Below are 21,826 nucleotides of genomic sequence, written 5' to 3'. Positions count from 1 at the left end.
GGCCATTTGGCCCATCGAGTCCACTCCACCATTCAATCATGGCTGATTTCAACTCCATTTACCCGCTCTCTCTCCATAGCCCTTAATTCCTCGAGAAATCAAGAATTTATCAACTTCTGTCTTAAAGACACTCAACGTCCCGGCCTCCACCGCCCTCTGTGGCAATGAATTCCACAGACCCACCATTCTCTGGCTGAAGAAATTTCTCCTCATCTCTGTTCTAAAGTGACTCCCTTTCATTCTAAGACTGTGCCCCCGGGTTCTAGTCTCCCCTGCTAATGGAAACAACTTCCCTACGTCTAAGCCATTCATTATCTTGTAAGTTTCTATTAGATCTCCCCTCAACCTCCTAAACTCCAATGAATATTATCCCAGGATCCTCAGACGTTCATCGTATGTTAGGCCGACCATTCCTGGGATCATCCGTGTGAATCTCCCCTGGACCCGCTCCAGTGCCAGTATGTCCTTCCTGAGGTGTGGGGCCCAAAGTTGCTCACAGTATTCTAAATGGGGCCTAACTAGAGCTTTATAAAGCTTCAGAAGTACATCCCTGCTTTTATATTCCAAGCCTCTTGAGATAAATAACAACATTGCATTTGCTTTCTTAATTACGGACTCAACCTGCAAGTTTACCTTTAGAGAATCCTGGACTAGGACTCCCAAGTCCCTTTGCACTTCAGCATTATGAATTTTGTCACCGTTTAGAAAATAGTCCATGCCTCTATTCTTTTTTCCAAAGTGAAAGACCTCGCACTTGCCCACGTTGAATTTCATCAGCCATTTCTTGGACCACTCTCCTAAACTGTCTAAATCTTTCTGCAGCCTCCCCACCTCCTCAATACTACCTGTCCCTCCACCTATCTTTGTATCATTGGCAAACTTAGCCAGAATGCCCCCAGTCACGTCATCTAGATCGTTAATATATAAAGAGAACAGCTGTGGCCCCAAAACTCAACCCTGCGGGACACCACTCGTCACCGGTTGCCATTCCGAAAAAGACCTTTTTATCCTCTGCCTTCTGCCTGACAGCCAATCGTCAATCCATGTTAGTACCTTGCCTCGAATACCATGGGCCCTTATTTTACTCAGCAGTCTCCCGTGAGGCACCTTATCAAAGGCCTTTTGGAAGTCAAGATAGATAACATCCATTGGCTCTCCTTGGTCTAACCTATTTGTTATCTCTTCAAAGAACTCTAACAGGTTTGTCAGGCACGACCTCCCCTTACTAAATCCATCCTGACTTGTCCTAATCCGACCCTGCGCTTCCAAGAATTTCGAAATCTCATCCTTAACAATGGATTCTAGAATCTTGCCAACAACCGAGGTTAGGCTAATTGGCCTATAATTTTCCATCTTTTTCCTTGTTCCCTTCTTGAACAGGGGGGCTACAACAGCGATTTTCCAATCCTCTGGGACTTTCCCTGACTCCAGTGACTTTTGAAAGATCATAACTAACGCCTCCACTATTTCTTCAGCTATCTCCTTTAGAACTCTAGGATGTAGCCCATCTGGGCCCGGAGATTTATCAATTTTTAGACCTCTTAGTTTCTCTAGCACTTTCTCCTATGTGATGGCTACCATATTCAACTCTGCCCCCTGACTCTCCTGAATTGTTGGGATATTACTCATGTCTTCTACTGTGAAGACTGACGCAAAGTACTTATTTAGTTCCTCAGCTATTTCCTTGCCTCCCATCACTAGATTACCAGCATCATTTTGGAGCGGCCCAATGTTTACTTTTGCCTCCCGTTTGATTTTAATGTATTTAAAGAAACTTTTACTATCATTCCTAATGTTACTGGCTAGCCTACCTTCATATTTGATCCTCTCCTTCCTTATTTCTCTCTTTGTTATCCTCTGTTTGTTTTTGTAGCCTTCCCAATCTTCTGACTTCCCACTACTCTTTGCCACATTATAGGCTTTCTCTTTTACTTTGATGCATTCCCTGACTTCCTTTGTCAGCCATGGCTACCTAATCCCCCCTTTGATAACCTTTCTTTTCTTTGGGATGAACCTCTGTACTGTGTCCCCAATTATTCCAGAAACTCCTGCCATTGCTGTTCTACTGTCTTTCCCACTAGGCTCTGCTCCCAGTCGATTTTTGTCAGTTCCTCCCTCATGCCCCTGTAGTTGCCTTTCTGACATGCCCTTTCTATTTCGTAGTGCATTTTGTGCCCCTGGTCCTGACCACTGTTAAGGAGGCCTGAACATAACTCCCATTATGGTTTTTTGCCTTTGTGGTTCCTCAACTCTACCCACACAGATTCCACATCATCTGACCCTATGTCGTTTGTTTTCTTAGTGTGGTGGACCTTGGTTTACTGAGCCTTTCCATACACTGTGTCATATTTTGTGAGATGGGGACTATCGTAACCTCTCCTGAGTTCTGTCTTTTCGTGCTTTTTTGTATTCCTAAGCAGCTACGCTTCCCACTGATTACTTCACCTCTTGGTTCCCTGACTTTCCCTCCCCCCCCAATCTTTAGTTTAAAGTCCTATTGACCACCCTATTTACTCTTTTCGCCAGAACACTGGTCCCAGCTCGGTTCAGGTGGAGACTATCCCAACGGTATAGGTCCCCCCTGTCCCAAAACTGATGCCAGTGTCCCATGAAAAGGAACCCCTCTTTCCCACACCACTCTTTCAGCCACTTATTAACTTCCCTTATTCTTGCCTCCCTATGCCAATTTGCACGTGGCTCGGGCAGTAATCCGGAGATTATGACCCTTGAGAACCCGTTTTTTAATTTGAATCCTAGCTCTTTATAATCCCTAAACAGGTCCTCTTTCCTAGACTTGCCTATGTTGTTGGTACCGACATGGACCACAACAACTGGATCCTCCCCTCCCTCTCCAGTATCCTTTCAAGCCGGTCAGAGATCATAGAATTTCATAGAATTTACAGTGCAGGAGGAGGCCATTCAGCCCATCAGGTCTGCACCAGCTCTTTGAAAGAGCACCCTACCCAACCCACACCTCCACCCTATCCCCATAACCCAGTAACCCCACCCAACACTAAGGGCAATTTAGCATGGCCAATCCACCTAACCTGCACATCTTTAGACTGTGGGAGGAAACCGGAGCACCCGGAGAAAACCCACGCACACACGGGAAGAACGTGCAGACTCCACACAGACAGTGACCCAAGCCGGGAATCGAACCTGGGATGCTGGAGCTGTGAAGCAATTGTGCTAATCACCATGCTACCGTGCTGCCCCTAGATGTCCAGCATCCTAGCACTGGGCAGGCACATACCATGTGGGACTCTTTATCCTGCTCACAAAGGATACTATGTATCCCCCTGATAATAGAATCCCCTACAACTACAACTTGCCTATTTACTCCCTCCCCTTGAATGGCCTGCTGAACCATGGTGCCTTGCTCAGCTGACTCATCCTTCCTGCAGCCCTGTTCGCCATCCACACAGGGAGCAAGTGCCCCGTACCTGGTGGACAGGGTCAAGGGCTGAGGCTCCTGAGTTCCTGAGTGCTGGTTCCCTTTACCTGCCTGACTTGCAGTCACACCCTGCTGTCCCTGGCCACTGGCAGGATTTAAACTACTTACTCTGACAGGTGTGACTGCCTCCTGAAACACAGTGTCCAGGTAAGTCTCCCCTTCCCGGATGTGCCTCAGTGTTTGAAGCTCAGACTCCAGCTCATCAACTCTGAGCCGGAGCTCTTCGAGCAGCCAACACTTACTGCAGATGTAGGATAGAATACTAGATTGGATTGAGGATTGGCTGACCAACATAAAGCAGTGTGTCAGGTTAAATGGGTCCTTCTCTGGCTGGCAAACTGTAACTAGAACATGATAATGAAATGAAATGAAAATCGCTTATTGTCACAAGTAGGCTTCAAATGAAGTTACTGTGAAAAGCCCCTAGTCGCCACATTCCGGCGCCTGTTCGGGGAGGCTGTTACGGGAATCGAACCGTGCTGCTGGCCTGCCTTGGTCTGCTTTCAAAGCCAGCGATTTAGCTCTGTGCTAAACAGCCGCTGTAAACATACAGTGCAGAAGGAGGCCATTCGGCCCATCGAGTCCGCACCGACTCACTCAAGCTCCCACTTCCACCCCATCCCTGTAACCCAATAACTCCTCCTAACCTTTTTGGTCATTAAGGGCAATTTATCATGGTCAATCCACCTAATCGGCACGTCTTTGGACTGTGGGAGGAAACTGGAGCACCCGGAGGAAACCCACACAGACACGGGAAGAACATGGAGACTCCGCACAGACAGTGACCCAGTGGGGAATTGAACCTGGGACCCTGGCGATGTGAAGCCACAGTGCTATCCACTTGTGCTACCGTGTTGCCCTAGCAGGGTACTGCAATGTTCAGTCCTCGCACCTCAACTGTTTACGATCTATATAAATGAACTTCAAGCAGGGACAGATTGGCAAAAACGTAGCAAAATCTGCGGATGATACTAAAATAGGTGGGAAATCAGGCAGTGAAGAGGAGATAAACATTTTACAAATAGATATAGATAGGCTAGTACACTGGGACGAAATTAGGCACATGGAGTTTAATGTAGATAAGTGTGAGGTTATCCATTTTGGCTGAAAAAAATAGAAAGGCAAGTTATTATCTAAATGGTAAGCACATTCAAAATGAGTCTAGGCAGAGGGAACTTTGTTCATGAATCGCAGAAAGTGGTTTTATAGGTAGAGCTTTTAATTAAAAAGGCAAATGAAATGTATTTATTGCAAAAGGACTGGAGTATAAAAGTAAAGAAGTGAGACTACATCTGGAGTATTGTGTCCAGTTTTGGTCTTATTTGAGGAAGGATGTGGTGGCATTGGAGGCAGTTCAGAGGAAGTTCACCAGATTGATTCCAGGGATGAAAATGTTGATGTATGAGGAGAAATTAAACAGTTTGGGTTTATACTCGTTGGAGTTTAGAAGGATGAGAGGAAGGGGCAGCACAATGGTTAACACTGCTGCCTCACGGCGTCGAGAACCTGGGTTCGATTCTGGCCCCAGGTTCGATCCTGGCCCCGGGTCACTGTCCATGTGGAGTTTGCACATGGGTCCCACCCTCACAACCCAAAAAGATGTGCAGGGTAGGTGCATTGGCCACGCTAAATTGCCTCATGATTGGAAAAGAAATGGAGTACTCTAAACTTTAAAAAATGGAAAGATGTGAGGGGAACTGATTGAGGTACATAAAATACTAAGGGGGATGTTCCCCCTTGTGGGGCAATCTGGAACAAAAGGTCACAGATGTAAGTTGAGAGATGATAGATTTAGAACTACTTCTTGCAGAAAGTGGTGAATTTGTGGAACTCGCCCCATATGTGGTTGAATCGGAGTCATTAAATGGTTTCAAGAAGGAGATAGGGATTTCCGGTGGCGGATGTAAGCGGAGGACACGCATCGGGAGTCGCTCCGACCCGACTCGCAAAGCGCATAATAAGTAGCGCTATCTGGAATAAAATAATACAGATGATCGTGGAAATACACTGTACATTAATATACCCAAAAACAACAGGCACAAGAAAGGGAGGAGCCAAATGTGCTCCTCAGACTACGGAGGCATCGTTGGAATCGTCAGGAAACAAAATGGCGACAGCATGCTCCTCTTTCCCCCAGGTGAACTCGTGGCCATCAGTTGAGGATGTTGCCAATTCACACCGGAGACGCCAATAATGTTGCTCTTTTTAACTGGATACTGATATGACAGTTATTAATGATGATATTGCTTTTCAGAGTCGCCAGGTATCAAGGTTTTACCGGATATGGATCAAAGATCAAACAACCAGTTAGTTCAAGTTCAATGATAGTTTATTTACACACAAGAATTACTTCGACATGCAACATAAAACACTACAAGCTAAATTACACCTAACACTACAACAACCTGTACTTAACTTCAGGCACCCGGCTTTATGCAGAGGAACAAGGCCTTTGTTCGGATCTTGCGTGGCTGGGTCTGGAGAAGTGACTTCGTTTCTGATGGGCTCATCCATCTGGTAGTGATTGTTGGTGTTGAACTTGTCTTCTGGTCATGATGCTACACTTGGTTTTAGGTGTAGGTCGGGGCCAAGAGAGACCGAGCGCCGGGGCCAAGAGAAATTGAACGCATGGCAGTGTTTCTCTTTATCCTTCTGGGGTTTTGCGCTCTTTTGGGCGGTCCTTAGCTTTGGACCCAATAATTTGGCAGGCTTTGATTACTGCCTTCGATATTGGCCAATAAAGGGGCGGGTGCTTTGATGGTGGGCCGTGGCCTGAGCGGTCATTGACCTTGGATTTTTGGGCTCCCTGAGCAAAGGGAATGGCACCGATGAATCTGTTTCTGTATCTGTTACCTGAGTACAGGTCTTTTGTTCTGGGGAAATGGGCCATTAGAATGCAGAGCAGCTGGGGGTTTCGATAGCGTCTAGTTATCTGAGTTGCCAATATACATAAGCTCAGAGCGTCTGAGTCCTGGGGTGACCATATTTCCCATGGTCCTTTGCAGGTGGCCATATTTCCCAGGATCCTTTGTAAGTGGCCATCACAGATGGCTACAAGGATATCAGCCGCATTGTGGCAGCTGGATTGAAAAAACACTATCGAGACCTGACCGGAGAAATAAAAAGGTCAGTGGACAAGTCCCTAACTTAAATCTCAAGCAAGTTGGAGGGGATGGATAAAAAAATGTAAGTGTTGGGTGACACGGTCCAGAATATGGAGGTGACCCTCACTAACCACAGTGAGCGGATCATGGAATTCATTATTATTTACTATTGTTCGAGTATGTATGGTAACCAAAACAAGGAGCTGAGCATTCACAGTCAAGAGAGGGTAAATTAAAGATTTACCCCAGAATAGCTGGTGCTGAGGAAAGTTTCCAGAGGAGTGTGGTGCACTTATTGAAATGTTGTCACTTCTAAACAATTAAGAATACAAGCACAAAAGTACACAACTGCTTCTGAACTGAACTGCCCGCAAAAACAGTAAGGCCCCTTTTATTATTTTCTACACAAGAGAAATACATCGGGGACTCGGCCTCCAGCACACCTTACTGTCAGGTATTGTCTGAAATGTTAGACATTTTGACCAGTTTGTACTAAAACCTGTTTACCCAGGTGCTCCTCCTCATGAGGCGAACAAAGGACAAGGATTTGTGGTTTAACTCAATTTTATTAAAGGACCTTATTATCAAAACTCTTTAAAAAACAAATCGTAAACATTAGTAGAACTTATTAACACACTGTACCGTCTATCTGAGATTGTGCTACTACCCATGCAGTTGAGCTTGGCCAGGCTTCTCCGGTGGGTACAACTCTTTGTCTTCCCTGAGCTCTGCTAATTCCGACGATTTTGTCTCCGAACTCAGAGTCTTCTTTGCGAAGGTTGGTCTTGCATGCCCTCTTCTGCTGTTACCGTGTCTTTGCTTGGTGGTCGAGTCTTTGCTGGGGGTGTCTCTTCTTCTATCCACTTCTTCACACGTTTCTGGAAGGTTCTCTGGCTTCCAGCCAATGAGGTTACTGGGGTGGGGTGTGGGGAAGGGGGGGGGGGGGGGCTGGGGCTGGTGTCGTAGCACCCAAAGGGATTGTCGATTCCATATATGGGAGATGCCGGAAGCACCTCAGGTCCATCCTCAGGTGCACCTAGCCCTTTCCATATATGGTAAATGAAGAACCGGTGAATCTGGCTGATACCGGCAAATAATCAAAATGTCCTTATTTGGTCAAGGTCAAGTGCCCCCACTCCCAGCTTCCAGGACGAGTCCAGGCTTGCCCTTGCTTGCCCCTGACCCCTGTCTGTGCTTAAACTTGGCCTGTCCGAATTCCCATCAGGCCTGACTGCTCAAGCTGTTGGCTGCTGTTTAATTCAGATGGTCCGATTATGTATCTGGCCTAGCTTCTCAGGTTGTGGGCCACTTGACCACACAGGTTTTTATATAGCACTTTTTAACTCTAATGTCCTTTTACAAAAGCATAACCTTTAGACACAACCATCATATCTCCTCCCCTTTCACCAGGAACAAAGCAGTCAAACAGGTTGCAGGTTTGCTAGGGCAGAGCGGTAGTGCAATGGGTAGCACTGCTGCCAATCTGTGAATAAGATTGTATGCAGATAGCAATGTGACCTCCACACAGCTGGTGGCATCAGACCTTGATCACGTGATGTGGCAGACTCATCAGTTGGTAGTAAGGCATACACACGGACAGTCGCACATTGGGAAGTTCCAGAGCATTCTAGTTTGCATAGCATTCTGCATGTTATCCTTCCACATGTTAAACAATAAATCATCATTTAAATAACTCATCAATAGTTCTGTGAGTATCATTGTTACAGCAAGGTCACAGAACACAACTGAGGTTATTCTACTTAGGGGGGACCTGATTGAGGTTTACAAAATTGTGAAGGACGGAGATAAGGTAGATAGGAAGAAACATTTCCCTGTAGTTGAGGTGTCAATAACCAGGGGACATAGATTTAAGGTAAGGGGCAGGTGATGAAGAGGAGATTTAAGGAAAAACCTTTTCGCCCAAATGGTGCTGGGAATCAGGATATCACTGCCTGAAAGGCTGATGGAGGCGGGAACCCTCACAACCGTCAAGAAGTATGTAGATGAGCATTCGAAATGCCATAGCATACAAGTACGAAGTCTTACAACACCAGGTTAAAGTCCAACAGGTTTGTTTCGATGTCACTAGCTTTCGGAGCGCTGCTCCTTCCTCAGGTGAATGAAGAGGTATGTTCCAGAAACATATATATAGACAGATTCAAAGATGCCAGACAATGCTTGGAATGCGACCATTAGCAGGTGATTAAATCTTTACAGATCCAGAGATGGGGTAACCCCAGGTTAAAGAGGTGTGAATTGTCTCAAGCCAGGACAGTTGGTAGGATTTTGCAGGCCAGATAGTGGGGGATGAATGTAATGCAACATGAATCCCAGGTCCCGGTTGAGGCCGCACTCATGTGTGCGGAACCTGGCTATAAGCTTCTGCCCGGCGATTCTGCTTTGTCGCGCGTCCTGAAGGCCGCCTTGGAGAAGCGTTCTTCAAGGCGGCCTTCAGGACGCGCGACACCGCAGAATCGCCGAGCAGAAGCTTATAGCCAAGTTCCGCACACATGAGTGCGGCCTCAACCGGGACCTGGGATTCATGTTGCATTACATTCATCCCCCACCATCTGGCCTGCAAAACCCTACCAACTGTCCTGGCTTGACACAATTCACACCTCTTTAACCTGGGGTTACCCCATCTCTGGATCTGTAAAGATTTAATCACCTGCTAATGCTTGCATCCCAAGCATTGTCTGGCTTCTTTGAATCTGTCTATATATATGTTTCTGGAACATACCTCTTCATTCACCTGAGGAAGGAGCCACGCTCCGAATGCTAGTGATATCGAAACAAACCTGTTGGACTTTAACCTGGTGTTGTAAAACTTCTTACTGTGCTCACCCCAGTCCAATGCCGGCATCTCCACATCATGGCAAAATTCTATGACTATGAGAAGGAAAAGTTTTGAAAGCGAGACTATTAGCAGCTTATTTTCAGTATATAACCATCTTGGGGGCAAACATAAAGTAACTGCATTTCAGTAATTGTCATTTTATTTTAAACATTTCCGGCTCAAATTCTGATGCAACCAACAGTTTGGAAACAAAAAACATCCGATTGACAAATTCTTAATTGGTACCCAATTGATGCTCCTACACTATCCTTTGTTCCAGGGAAACTCAGCATAAATGTGAGGAACAACACCTTGTGTTTCTAACAGGCACTTTAAACAGTGAGTTTAACAACTTTTGATCTGAACCGTCGCTTCCATTTTCTCTCAAGTAGCTGGTAATGGAAGAATCCCAGACCAGAGGCACTGGAGGTGGAGGAGATTATGGGCCGCTACTTGGGGTAGGGTACATGCCCGATGACACCTCTGGGACCTGCCTTTCCTCTGCCACAATCCTGCACTGTCAGAGATTCATAACATCCGCACCCCCCCCCCCCCCCCGCCCCACCCCCCCGCTTGCTATTCTGCTGTAACCATTTCCACCTCCCAACCCATCCTTTGTCTCTATAACTGTTACATTATCATACAAATACACTGATCACTAAACATTTTGCCGTAGTTTAGCAAGGCCAAAAGAAAAGTAAAACCAAGCACTCGGCTTTATTTCTAATCTAGTGGGGCAGAATTGAAAAGTAGAGAAGTTACACTAAACCTGTATTGAACCTTGGTTTGAACACACTCCTGTGTGCAGTGCTTGTTGCCGTATTATAGAAATGAGTGACTGGAGAGTGCGCAGAGAAGATTTACAAGAATGATATCATGACAGCTTGGGTATACATATCAGGAGAAGATTGACATGCTGGGCCTCTTTTCTCTTGTAAAAGAAAGCTGAGTGGTGACTTAATAGAAATCTTTAAAATTATGAAAGGTTTTGAGAGTGGATAGAAAGAGAACTTTTTGTCTCGTAGGGTAGAGGATAACTAGAGGTTATCAATAGAAGGTCAACCAAGAAATCCAATAGGGAATTAAGAACATTCTGGGCGGGATTCTCCGGTCTCCAACGCCAAAATCGCGTTTGTCGATCGGTCAGAGAATCCACGTTGGCTCTGAAATCGGGGGAGGTGCCGCGTTCGAGATGCTCTGCCCCCTTCAAAACAGCGTACTCTAGGAGTACACCGCACGGCATCAGGACGCCCTCAGGACTTTACCTGAGGCCCTTCTTCTGCTGCTCCGCCCCCGATGGGCCGAGTTCCCGACGGCGTCGGTTGCGTGTGGTAGTTATTTTCGGGAACTTGGCGTGGCGGCTGTGGACTAAGCCCAGCGCAACCACAGTCGGGGGAGAACCGATCCACGACAGGGGGGGCTTTGGTGGGGGCTGGGGGCACTGGTGGGGGGGGGTCCGGGGGTGGCAAGCCTGGCCAAAGGGAGTCACTATTTGGCAGGCTGGGTCCACGCGCAGCTGGCGACATGTTGCACGGCGCGGCCGCTGCTGACGCGTCCGTGCGCATGCGCGACCACGGACCCGGCAATCTTCGGGCCGTATCCGCAGGTAAAACGTGTGCTCTATGCTGCGTGCCTGCTAACCCCCCACCAGACGGAGGATCGGTGGCTATTTTGTGCTGTTTTTTCAGTCGTAAAACGCCACCGTTCCCACGTCGCCGTCAGCACTTAGTCTCAGAATCGGAGAATCCAGCCCTCTATATCCAAAGAGAGTCGAGAATATTGAACTCACTATCACAATGAGTCATTAAGTGAATAAGAACAGGCCAAAAGGGGAATGCTCCAAAATCCCATGTTCCCAATACATCTTAAATAACGATGTATTTAAAGGGAAGTTAGACAGGGAGGAGAAAATAGAGGGTTACAATTATAAATTTAAATGAGTGATTTGAGGAGATTCAAGTGAAGCATAAGCACCAGCAAGAACTGGGTTCTGTGTTGTATATCCGGTGTCACACTGGGCGTGATCCAGCGAACTTGAGTTAAAGTTCTGGTTTTGGCGCATTTGGCGGAGAGTTTCGTGACGGCCATGTTGGTGAGATCGGTATTCAACGGCACTTAGTGCCAAAAATGAGCTCCCATGAAATTCTCGACATTACTGCCTCCCTTGTGCCTGATTCGCCCGACTCATGCCTCAGCGTCTCGCCGCTAACAATGGGGAGCTACTTTTAAGCGCTCCTTCACCACTCACTCCCAGTCAACAAACAAACATGGTGTAGCACCATCGATCACACATGAGGCGAGACGTAGAGAACTTCAATCGAGGCTTTGTTGAGCAGAGTTGTTCCCCAGCAGCTCAGTCACAGAATGCAGCTGCGGGGAGCAAACCGGGTTCTTATACCCCGCCTATCTGGGTGGAGCCCAGTAGGCGGCAGATCCAATCGGGACCCAGCATCTGTCCTCCAATAGCTCCTCGGCATTCATGGTGTACCGTATTACCCCTAATACATACCACCACATTCTCCCCTTGTTAAAAAAGAACCCGGCGGGGTGGTGGGTGGTATGGTGGTAGGGGTTTACAGGGTCGGTGCCTTAACCATTGAACTATATACAACCATGCCGCTTTTACTGGGCCACTGAATTATTCACATTTTACCCGATTAGCAGCATTAACTATTTACAACAATGCCGCTTTACTGGGCCACTGAATTATATACATCTTAAGTCGACTCGATGAGTCGAGATGGTGCTCTGGTCGCCCTCTCCGATCGTCGCAGCCCGGGTGGTGGTGGTGGTGCTGGCTTGGGTCCGGTCGACTCTGGGAGCATCGCGCTGTCCTTCTCTGTTTCCTTACTCCTGGGCGGGCCTGGGAGGAGAACCGATCCCCCCGGGAAGGGGGTGCCTGTGGGGTGCACCGGCGGGAGTGAGGGGGTGGTGATTGGTGTTAGGGGGGTGTGGGGAGCTCCGGCGGGCGCCAGGTCCTGCTGAGAGACCGTGTCCTGTCGGCCTTCTGGCAACGCCACGTAGGCGTACTGCGGGTTGGCGTGGAGTAGATGTACCTTTTCCACCAGTGGGTCTGATTTGTGCGCCCGCACATGTTTCCGGAGCAGGATGGGTCCCGGGGCTGCCAGCCAGGTCGGGAGTGACGTTCCAGAAGTGGACTTCCTAGGGAAGACAAGGAGGCGCTCGTGCGGCGTTTGGTTCGTGGTGGTGCACAGCAGGGACCGGATAGAATGAAGGGCATCCGGGAGGACTTCCTGCCAGTGGGAAGTTGGGAGATTCCTAGACCGTAGGGCCAGTAGGACGGTCTTCCAGACCGTTCCGTTCTCCCTCTCTACCTGCCCATTCCCCCGGGGGTTGTAGCTGGTCGTCCTGCTCGAGGCTATGCCCTTGCTGAGCAGGAATTGACGCAGCTCGTCACTCATGAAGGAGGACCCCCTATCGCTATGGATGTAGGCGGGGAAACCGAACAGGGTAAAGATGGTGCAGAGGGCTTTAATGACCGTGGCCGCGGTCATGTCGGGGCAGGGGATGGCGAAGGGGAAACGGGAGTATTCGTCAACGACGTTAAGAAAGTACGTGTTGCGATCAGTGGAGGGGAGGGGGCCTTTGAAATCTAGACTGAGGCGTTCAAAGGGACGGGAAGCCTTTTCCAGGTGCGCTCTATCTGGCCTGAAAAAAAGAAACGGGCCTTTATAAAGTGGTAGAAGTGAGTGACCCCCGGGGCGCAGAGGTCCTCGTGGAGGGCTTGGAGGCGGTCCACTTGTGCGTTGGCACATGTGCCGCGAGATAGGGCATCGGACGGCTTGTTCAGCTTGCCGGGACGGTACAAGATCTCATAGTTGTAGGTGGAGAGTTCGATCTCCATGGAGGAGCGAGATCGGTCTATGCAGTGGGTCCTTGTCCCGCTTCAGGATCCGAGAGATCAGCACCTCGGACATTGTTGGGGGCAGGGTCCCCCCCTCCCTTGCCTTATTGAAAGTCCTCACTAGCAATGGGCCTAGCAGGTCCACGTATTTCCTGTAAAACTCGACCGGGAACCCATCTGGCCCCGGGGCCTTCCCTGACTGCATGCTCCCCAATCCTTTAACCATCTTTTCCAACCCAATTGGCGCCCCTAAACCAGCTTTCTCTTGCTCCTCCACCCTCAGGAACCTCAGCTGATCCAAGAATCGTCGCATCCCCTCTTCCCCCGCTGGGGCTCAGATCTGTACAAATCCCCATAAAAGTCCCTAAATACCTCATTTATTCTCACCGCACTCCGCACCGTATTCCCCCCCGCTATCCTTAACTCCACCTATCTCCCTCCCTCTTACGAAGCTGGTTGCCAGAATCCGACTCGCCTTCTCCCCATATTCATACGTCACCCCCTGCGCTTTCCTCCACTGTGCCTCTGCTTTCCCTGTGGTCAACAGGTCCAACTCCGTCTGGAGGTTCCGCCGCTCCCTGAGTAGTCCCTCCTCGGGGGCCTCTACATATCTCCTGTCCACCCTTAAGATCTAACATTTAAACAGTGGTGTCACGTTTGCTACTTTCCAATCCTCTGGGACCACCCCAGAGTCTAGTGAATTTTGATAAATTATCACTAGTGCGTTTACAATTTCCCTAGCCATCTCTTTTAACACTCTGGGATGCATCCCATCAGGGCCAGGAGACTTGTCTACCTTTAGCCCCATTAGCTTGCCCAATACTGCCTCTTTAGTGATTACAATCATCTCAAGGTCCTCACCTATCATATCTTTATTTCCATCAGTCACTGGCATGTTATTTGTGTCCTCCACTGTGAAGACTGACCCAAAAAACCTGTTCAGCTCCTCAGCCATTTCCCCGTCTCCTATTATTAAATCTCCCTTCTCATCTTCCAAAGGACCAATATTTACCTTAGCCACTCTTTTTTGTCTTATATATTTGTAGAAGCGTTTACTATCTGCTTTTATGTTCTGAGCCAGTTTACTTTCATAGTCTACCGTACTCTTCTTTATGGCTTTTTTAGTAGCTTTCTGTTGTCCCCTAAAGACTTCCCAGTCCTCTAGTCTCCCACTAATATTTGCCACTTTGTATGTTTTTTCCTTCAATTTGATTCTCTCCCTCACCTCCTTAGATATCCACGGTCGATTTTTCCCCTTTCTGCCGTCTTTCTTTTTTGTCTGTATGAACCTTTTCTGAACACTGTGAAAGATCGCTCGGAAGGTTCTCCACTGTTCCTCAACTGCTTCACCATGAAGTCTTTGCTCCCAGTCTACCTTACCTAGTTCTTCTCTCATCCATTTGTAATTGCCTTTGTTTAAGCACAAAACACTAGTGTTTGATTTTACCTTGTCATCCTCCAACTGTATTTTAAATTCCACCATATTGTGATCGCTCCTTCCAAGAGGATCCCGAACTATGAGATCATTAATCAATCCTGCCTCATTACACAGGACCAGATCTAGGACCGTTTGTTCCCTTGTAGGTTCCATTACATACTGTTCCAGGAAATTATCCCGGGCACATTCTATAAACTCCTCCTCAAGGCTGCCTTTACCAACCTGGTTAAACCAATCGATATGCAGATTAAAATCTCCCATGATAACCGCTGTACCATTTCTACATGCATCCGTTATTTCTTTGGTTATTGCGTGCCCTACCATCCTGTTACTATTTGGTGGCCTATAGGCTACTCCTATCAGTGACCTTTTCGCCTTACTATTCCTGATTTCCACCCAAATTGATTCAACCTTGTCCTCCATAGCACCAATATCATCCCTTACTATTGCCCGGATGCCATCCTTAAACAACAAAGCTACACCACCGCCCTTACCGTCCATTCTATCCTTTCGTATAGTCTGATACCCTTGGATATTTAACTCCCAGTCGTGACCATCTTTTAACCATGTTTCAGTAATGGCCACTAAATCATAGTCATTCACGATGCTTTGCGCCATCAACTCATTTACCTTATTTCGTATACTACGAGCATTCAAGTAAAGTACACTTATGCTGTTTTTTATGTCTTTGTTATGAATCCTAACACCTTGATCAGTAACTTTTCACAATTTATTTTTCCTCTTACCCTTTCTCCTAATTTTCCTTGTCTTTGAACCCATATCTCTACATAATAACCTGTCACGTAACCTGCTGCCTTGATCTCCATTAACCATTATGCTGTCCATAGCTTTACACTTCCCTTCCCCCCAACTTGCTAGTTTAAAGTCCTTGTGACCAACCTATTTATCCTATTCGCTAGAACACTGGTCCCAGAATGGTTCAGATGAAGACCGTCCCAACGGTACAGGTCCCTCCTGCCCCTGTACTGATGCCAGTGCCCCATGAAATGGAATCCCTCTTTCCCTCACCACTCCTTTAGCCACGTGTTAACTTCCCTAATTTTCTCAACCCTATGCCAATTGGCACGTGGCTCGGGTAGTAATCCACAGATTATAACCCTGGAGGACCTGTTCTTTAATTTAGTCCCTAGTGTTTGATAATCCCCAAACAGGTCCTCTTTCCTAGTCTTACCTATGTTGTTAGTGCCAACGTGGACCACAACAACTGGATCCTCCCCCTCCCTCTCCAAAATCCTTTCAAGCCGATCAGAGATGTCCCTCACCCTGGCACCGGGCAGGCACCATACCATGCGGGACTCTCGATCTGGCTTACAAAGGATGCCATCAATCCCCCTAATTATAGAATCCCCTACAACTACCACTTGTCTTTTTGCTCCCCCCTCTTGAATGGCTTCCTGTACCACGGTGCAGTGGTCAGTCAACGCATCCTCCCTACAGCCCTCTTCCTCATCCACACAGGGAGCAAGTATCTAATACCTGTTGGACAAGGTCAAGGGCTGAGGCTCCTCAACTCCTAAACTCAGGATCCCCCTACCTGCCTCCCTTGCAGTCACACCACTCTGTCCCTGACCACTGTCCGAATTAACAATACTTATTCTACCAGGTGTGACTGCCTCCTGAAACAAAGCGTCCAGGTAATGTTCCCCCTCCCTGATGTGCCGCAGTGTGTGCCGCTCGGTGGTCTCCAGCTCATCAATTCTGAGCCGAAGTTCCTTGAGCAGCCAACACTTGCTGCAGATGTGGTCACTGACGGTCTCAATGGGATCCACCAGTTCCATCATCATACAGCAACAGCACATCACCTGTCCAGCCATATTCAACTAGTTAATTAATTTAAATAATTTAAATTTTTTTTTTAATAGAACCTCAAGGATAAACCCAAACACCAACAAAAACACAGCCCTCTCTCGCCACTCACCCGAACTCAGTCACTCACCTAAACTCAGATGCACTCTGTTCCAATCAGCACTCCTGCCACACCTTTTGTGCACTCACCTCTCCCAGCACTGGGACCTAGGACCCCGTCTTCCACGACATAGCCGAGGATGGCCAGCCGGATGGCATGGAAAACGCATTTGACCTCGTTATAGGTCAGGTTAAGGGCTCGGGCGGTCTGGAGGAACTTTTTGAGGTTAGCGTTATGGTCCTGCTGGTCATGGCCGCAGATGGTGACATTGTCCAAGTACGGGTATGTAGCCCGCAAACCGTACTGGTCGACCATTTGGTCCATCGCTGTTTGAAAGACGGAGACCCCATTTGTGACACCGAAGGGAACCCTGAGGAAGTGGAAGAGCCGGCCGGCTGCTTCGAAGGCAGTATAGGGGCGGTCGTTTTGTCGGACGGGGAGCTGGTGGTAGGCGGATTTGAGATCGACCGTGGAAAAGACTCGGTATTGAGCGATCCGATTTACCATTTCCGCGATGCGAGGAAATTCAAGCTGCGTGAATCGGTTTATGGTCTGGCTATAATCCACGACCATCCGTTTCTTCTCCCCGGACCGGACTACCATCACTTGCGCTCTCCAAGGGCTGCTGCTAGCCTCCATGACCCCCTCTCCCAGTAAACGCTGGACCTCTGACTTGATAAAAGCCATATCTTGGGCATTGTAGCGCCGGCTCCTGGTGGCGACGGGCTTACAGTCGGGAGTGAGGTTCGCGAATAGCGAGGGGGGTGCGACTTTCAATGTCGCAAGGCAGCATACCGTGAGGGGGGGCAAGGGTCCGCCAAACTTCAGTGTCAGGCTTCGGTGGCTGCACTGGAAATCCAGTCCGAGCAGCAGGGGGGCACAGAGGTGAGGGAGGATATAAAATTTGAAACGGGTATATTTGGCGCCCTGGACCGAGAGATCCGCAATACAGTACCCCTTGACTGCACCGAGTGGGACCCAGATGCGAGGGCTATGGTTTGGGATGCGGGATGGGTGCGTAGGGAGCAGCGCCTTACCGTTTCAGGATGGATAAAGCTCTCCGTGCTCCCGGAGTCGAAGAGGCATGCAGTGTCGGCCCGTTGACCTGGACCGGCATCATAGAGTTCTGCAGGTGTTTTGGCCGAGTTTGGACGAGGGTGATCGCACCCACTCGCGGGTAGTCCGAGTCCTCAGCCGAGTCGGACTCGTAAAATGGCCGCCGCCGTCAGTCGCACGTGTCGGGTCGAGAAGATGGCCGCCGACAAGGTGGCCGCTCCCATGATTCGCACGAGGCTGATGCCGCGTCAGAATGGGGCGTGTCCGGTCGGTGCGCAGCAGCATTGCGAGGCCTGCAGGCCTGAGAGCCTGATTTTCAGGCCGGCTGTTCTTTGTTTTTCTGGCCCCTGGGTCTGGCCAGGCACACCCTCGCAAAATGCCCTTTCTTCCCGCAGTCGCTGCAGATCGCGGAGCGGGCTGGGCTGCGTGGGTGTGGGTGCTGGCCCTGTCCGCAGAAGTAGCACGGTGTGCCCCCATGGTGAGCGGGTCGCCGAGTGGCGCAGGCCTGTAATACGGCTGAGTCGGAGGAAGTCCAGGGGGGGGCTCGCTGAGTCCACGGAGTACGTACCCAAGCTATGTCGGGCAACCTCCAGCGAGGAGGCAAGCGTTAGCGTGCCCTGGAGGTCATGTGCCCCGTTTTCGAGCAGCCGCTGCCGGATATAGGTCGAGCGGATGCCGGACACGAAAGCGTCTCTGATGTGCAGGTTCATATGGACTTCCCCTGTCACATCTTAATGGTCACAGTCCCTGGCAAGCGCGGTGAGTTTCTCAACAAACTCGTCTAGCGATTCCCCCGAGCGCTGCCGGCAGGTAGAGAGCAGATGCCGGGCGTGCACCTCATTGATGGGTTTGACAAACTGCTTGCGGAGTAACTCGACTGCCTCATCATAAGTCGTCGCCTTTTCGAGCGTGGTGGAGATTCTGTGACTCACCCGGGCACGGAGTAGACGCAGCTTGCGTGGCCCCAGGATGGGAGTCTCTGCGGAGTCCAGGTAGGCCTCAAAGCACCGCAGCCAGTATTAAAAAATTTCCTTCGCCTCCGGTGTTCGTGCTTCCAGATTGAGCTTCTCTTCTTTTAGGCCTGAGTCCATCCTGAATCTAGTTTAGTCTAATAAATTGAGGTACCCTCAATAACAAAGCTTAGAGATTAAACCGTAAAGAAGGCTTTATTAGACTAAGAACTATGTTAGAGCTGAGACAAGTGCTGACTGCTACACAGCCCATGAGGCAGCCCTTTATATATGGCTCACAGATGGGCGGAGCCAGAGGCGGAGTCCCCAGGGTTCCAAGATCTTAAAGGGGACATCACCTTACATGATGATAAGGCAGTAACCGTTCATCACACATGCACAAGCTGGTCCTCGTCCAACTACACGAAGGCCACCTGGGGTTGAGAAGTGCAGACGGAGGGCCCGAGAGGCGGTATACTGACCGGGCATCAGTGATGACATTGCCAATTGTAGCGCACAAAGACTCCGTGAGATGAATAGAGTGAAGTCGATGAGGCTTTATTAAGCGTGTCTGTTCCCCCGCAGCTCGATAGTAGAATGGCCTGCGGGGGAGGACTCCGGCTTCTTATACTCCGCCTTCAGGGCGGAGCTAGAGGTCAACGGCCAACCAGGACCTGGGATCTGTCAGCCAATGACATTAGGGCTTCCAGTCCCACATGACCCCTAATACATACTACCACATTCACCCCTTGTCAAAAATGAACCCGGCGGGGTGATGCTTCGCATGGAGGTAAGGGTTTACAGGGCTGGTCCTGGGAGGAAAACATTCATATGGCAATACAGTATGTACAATTTTGTCCTGTTTCAACTATTTACAGAAGGTATCGGGAGAAAAGCAAAATGTTCTTGTGAAAAGTCCATATATTGATTTAGATCGACGCCACGAGTCGGTCGGGCGGTCTGGTCGTCCGTGTCGATCGCCTCGGCCCCGATGGTGGTGGTGGTGCTTGTACCGGTGTTGTCGTCTCCAGGAGCCTTACGGTTTCAGCTTGGGCTTTATTCTTGGTCGGGCCTGAGGGGAGGGGAACCGATCCTCCTGGGAAGGGGGCGGTCGCGGGGTGCGGCAGTGGCAGGAAGGGGGGGGGTTGGGTGAATGGTGTCGGGGGGGTGTGTGTGTTGCCGGCGGGCGCCAGATCCCGCAGGGAGACCGTGTCCTGTCGGTCGTCGGGGTACTCCACGTAAGCGTACTGTGGGTTCGCGTGGAGGAGGTGAACCCTTTCGACCAACGGGTCCGCCTTGTGCGCCCGCACATGCTTTCGGAGCAAGATGGGTCCTGGGGCCGCCAGCCAGGTCGGCAGCGACGTTCCAGAGGAGGACCTCCTAGGAAGACAAGGAGACGCTCATGAGGCATTTGATTAGTGCTCGTACATAATAGCAATCGGATGGAGTGGAGAGCGTCCGGGAGGACCTCCTGCCACCGTGAAACTGGGAGGTCCCTGGACCGTAGGGCCAGTAGGACGGTCTTCCAGACCGTGCCGTTCTCCCTCTCTACTTGCCCGTTCCCCCGGGGGTTGTAGCTGGTCGTCCTGCTTGAGGCTATGCCCTTGCTGAGCAGGAACTGGCGCAGCTCGTCACTCATGAAAGAGGACCCCCTGTCGCTGTGGACGTATGCGGGGCAACCGAACAGTGTGAAGATGGTGTTCAGGGCTTTAATGACTGTGGCCGCGGTCATGTCAGAGCAGGGAATGGCGAATGTGAAGCGGGAGTATTCGTCCACCACATTAAGGAAGTATGTGTTGCGGTCGGTGGAGGGGAGGGGCCCTTTGAAATCCAGACTAAGGCGTTCAAAGGGGCGGGAAGCCTTAATCAGGTGCGCACCATCCGGCCTGAAAAAATGCGGTTTGCATTCCGCGCAGATGTGGCAGTCCCTTGTGACTGTACGGACCTCCTCTAAAGAGTATGGGAGGTTGCGGGACTTGATAAAGTGGAAAAACCGAGTGACCCCCGGGTGGCAGAGGTCCTCGTGGAGGGTTTGGAGGCGGTTAATTTGTGCGTTGGCACATGTGCCGCGGGATAGGGCATCGGACGGCTCGTTCAGCTTTCCGGGACGATACAAGATCTCGTAGTTGAAGGTGGAGAGCTCGATCCTCCACCTTAAGATCTTGTCGTTTTTGATTTTGCCCCGCAGTGCATTATCGAACATGAAGGCTACCGACCGTTGGTCGGTGAGGAGAGTGAATCTCCTGCCAGCCAGGTAATGCCTCCAATGTCGCACAGCTTCCACTATGGCTTGGGCTTCCTTTTCCACTGAGGAGTGGCGGATTTCTGAAGCGTGAAGGGTTCGGGAGAAAAAGGCCACGGGTCTGCCCGCTTGGTTAAGGGTGGCCGCTAGAGCTACGTCGGAGGCGTCGCTCTCAACCTGGAAGGGGAGGGACTCATCGATGGCGCGCATCGTGGCCTTTGCGATATCCGCTTTGATGCGGCTGAAGGCCTGGCAAGCCTCTGTCGACAGAGGGAAGGTCGTGGTCTGTATTAGGGGGCGGGCCTTGTCTGCGTACTGGGGGACCCACTGGGCGTAGTATGAAAAAAAACCCAGGCAGCGTTTCAGGGCTTTTGAGCAGTGGGGGAGGGGAAATTCCATGAGGGCGCGCATACGTTCGGGGTCGGGGCCTATTATCCCATTGCGCACTACGTAGCCCAGAATGGCTAGCCGGTTGGTGCTAAAAACGCACTTGTCCTCGTTGTACGTGAGGTTCAAGGCTTTGGCGGTCTGGAGGAATTTTTGGAGGTTGGTGTCGTGGTCCTGCTGGTCGTGGCCGCAGATGGTTACATTGTCGAGATACGGGAACGTGGCCCGCAACCCATGTTGATCAACCATTCGGTCCATCTCCCGTTGGAAGACCGAGACCCCGTTTGTGACGCCAAATGGGACCCTTAGGAAATGGTATAATTGCCCGTCTGCCTCGAAGGCTGTGTACTTGCGGTCACTTGAGCGGATGGGGAGCTGATGGTAGGCGGACTTGAGGTCCACTGTGGAGAAGACTTTATATTGGGCAATCCGATTGACCATGTCGGATATGCGGGGGAGAGGGTACGCGTCTAGTTGTGTGTACCTGTTGATGGTCTGGCTATAGTTTATGACCATCCTTTGTTTCTCCCCTGTCTTCACTACTACCACCTGTGCTCTCCAGGGACT

The sequence above is a fragment of the Scyliorhinus torazame genome, chromosome 14 (assembly GCF_047496885.1).
Source record: "Scyliorhinus torazame isolate Kashiwa2021f chromosome 14, sScyTor2.1, whole genome shotgun sequence".
Classification (NCBI taxonomy): domain Eukaryota; kingdom Metazoa; phylum Chordata; class Chondrichthyes; order Carcharhiniformes; family Scyliorhinidae; genus Scyliorhinus; species Scyliorhinus torazame.
This window is presented reverse-complemented; position numbering follows the sequence as displayed.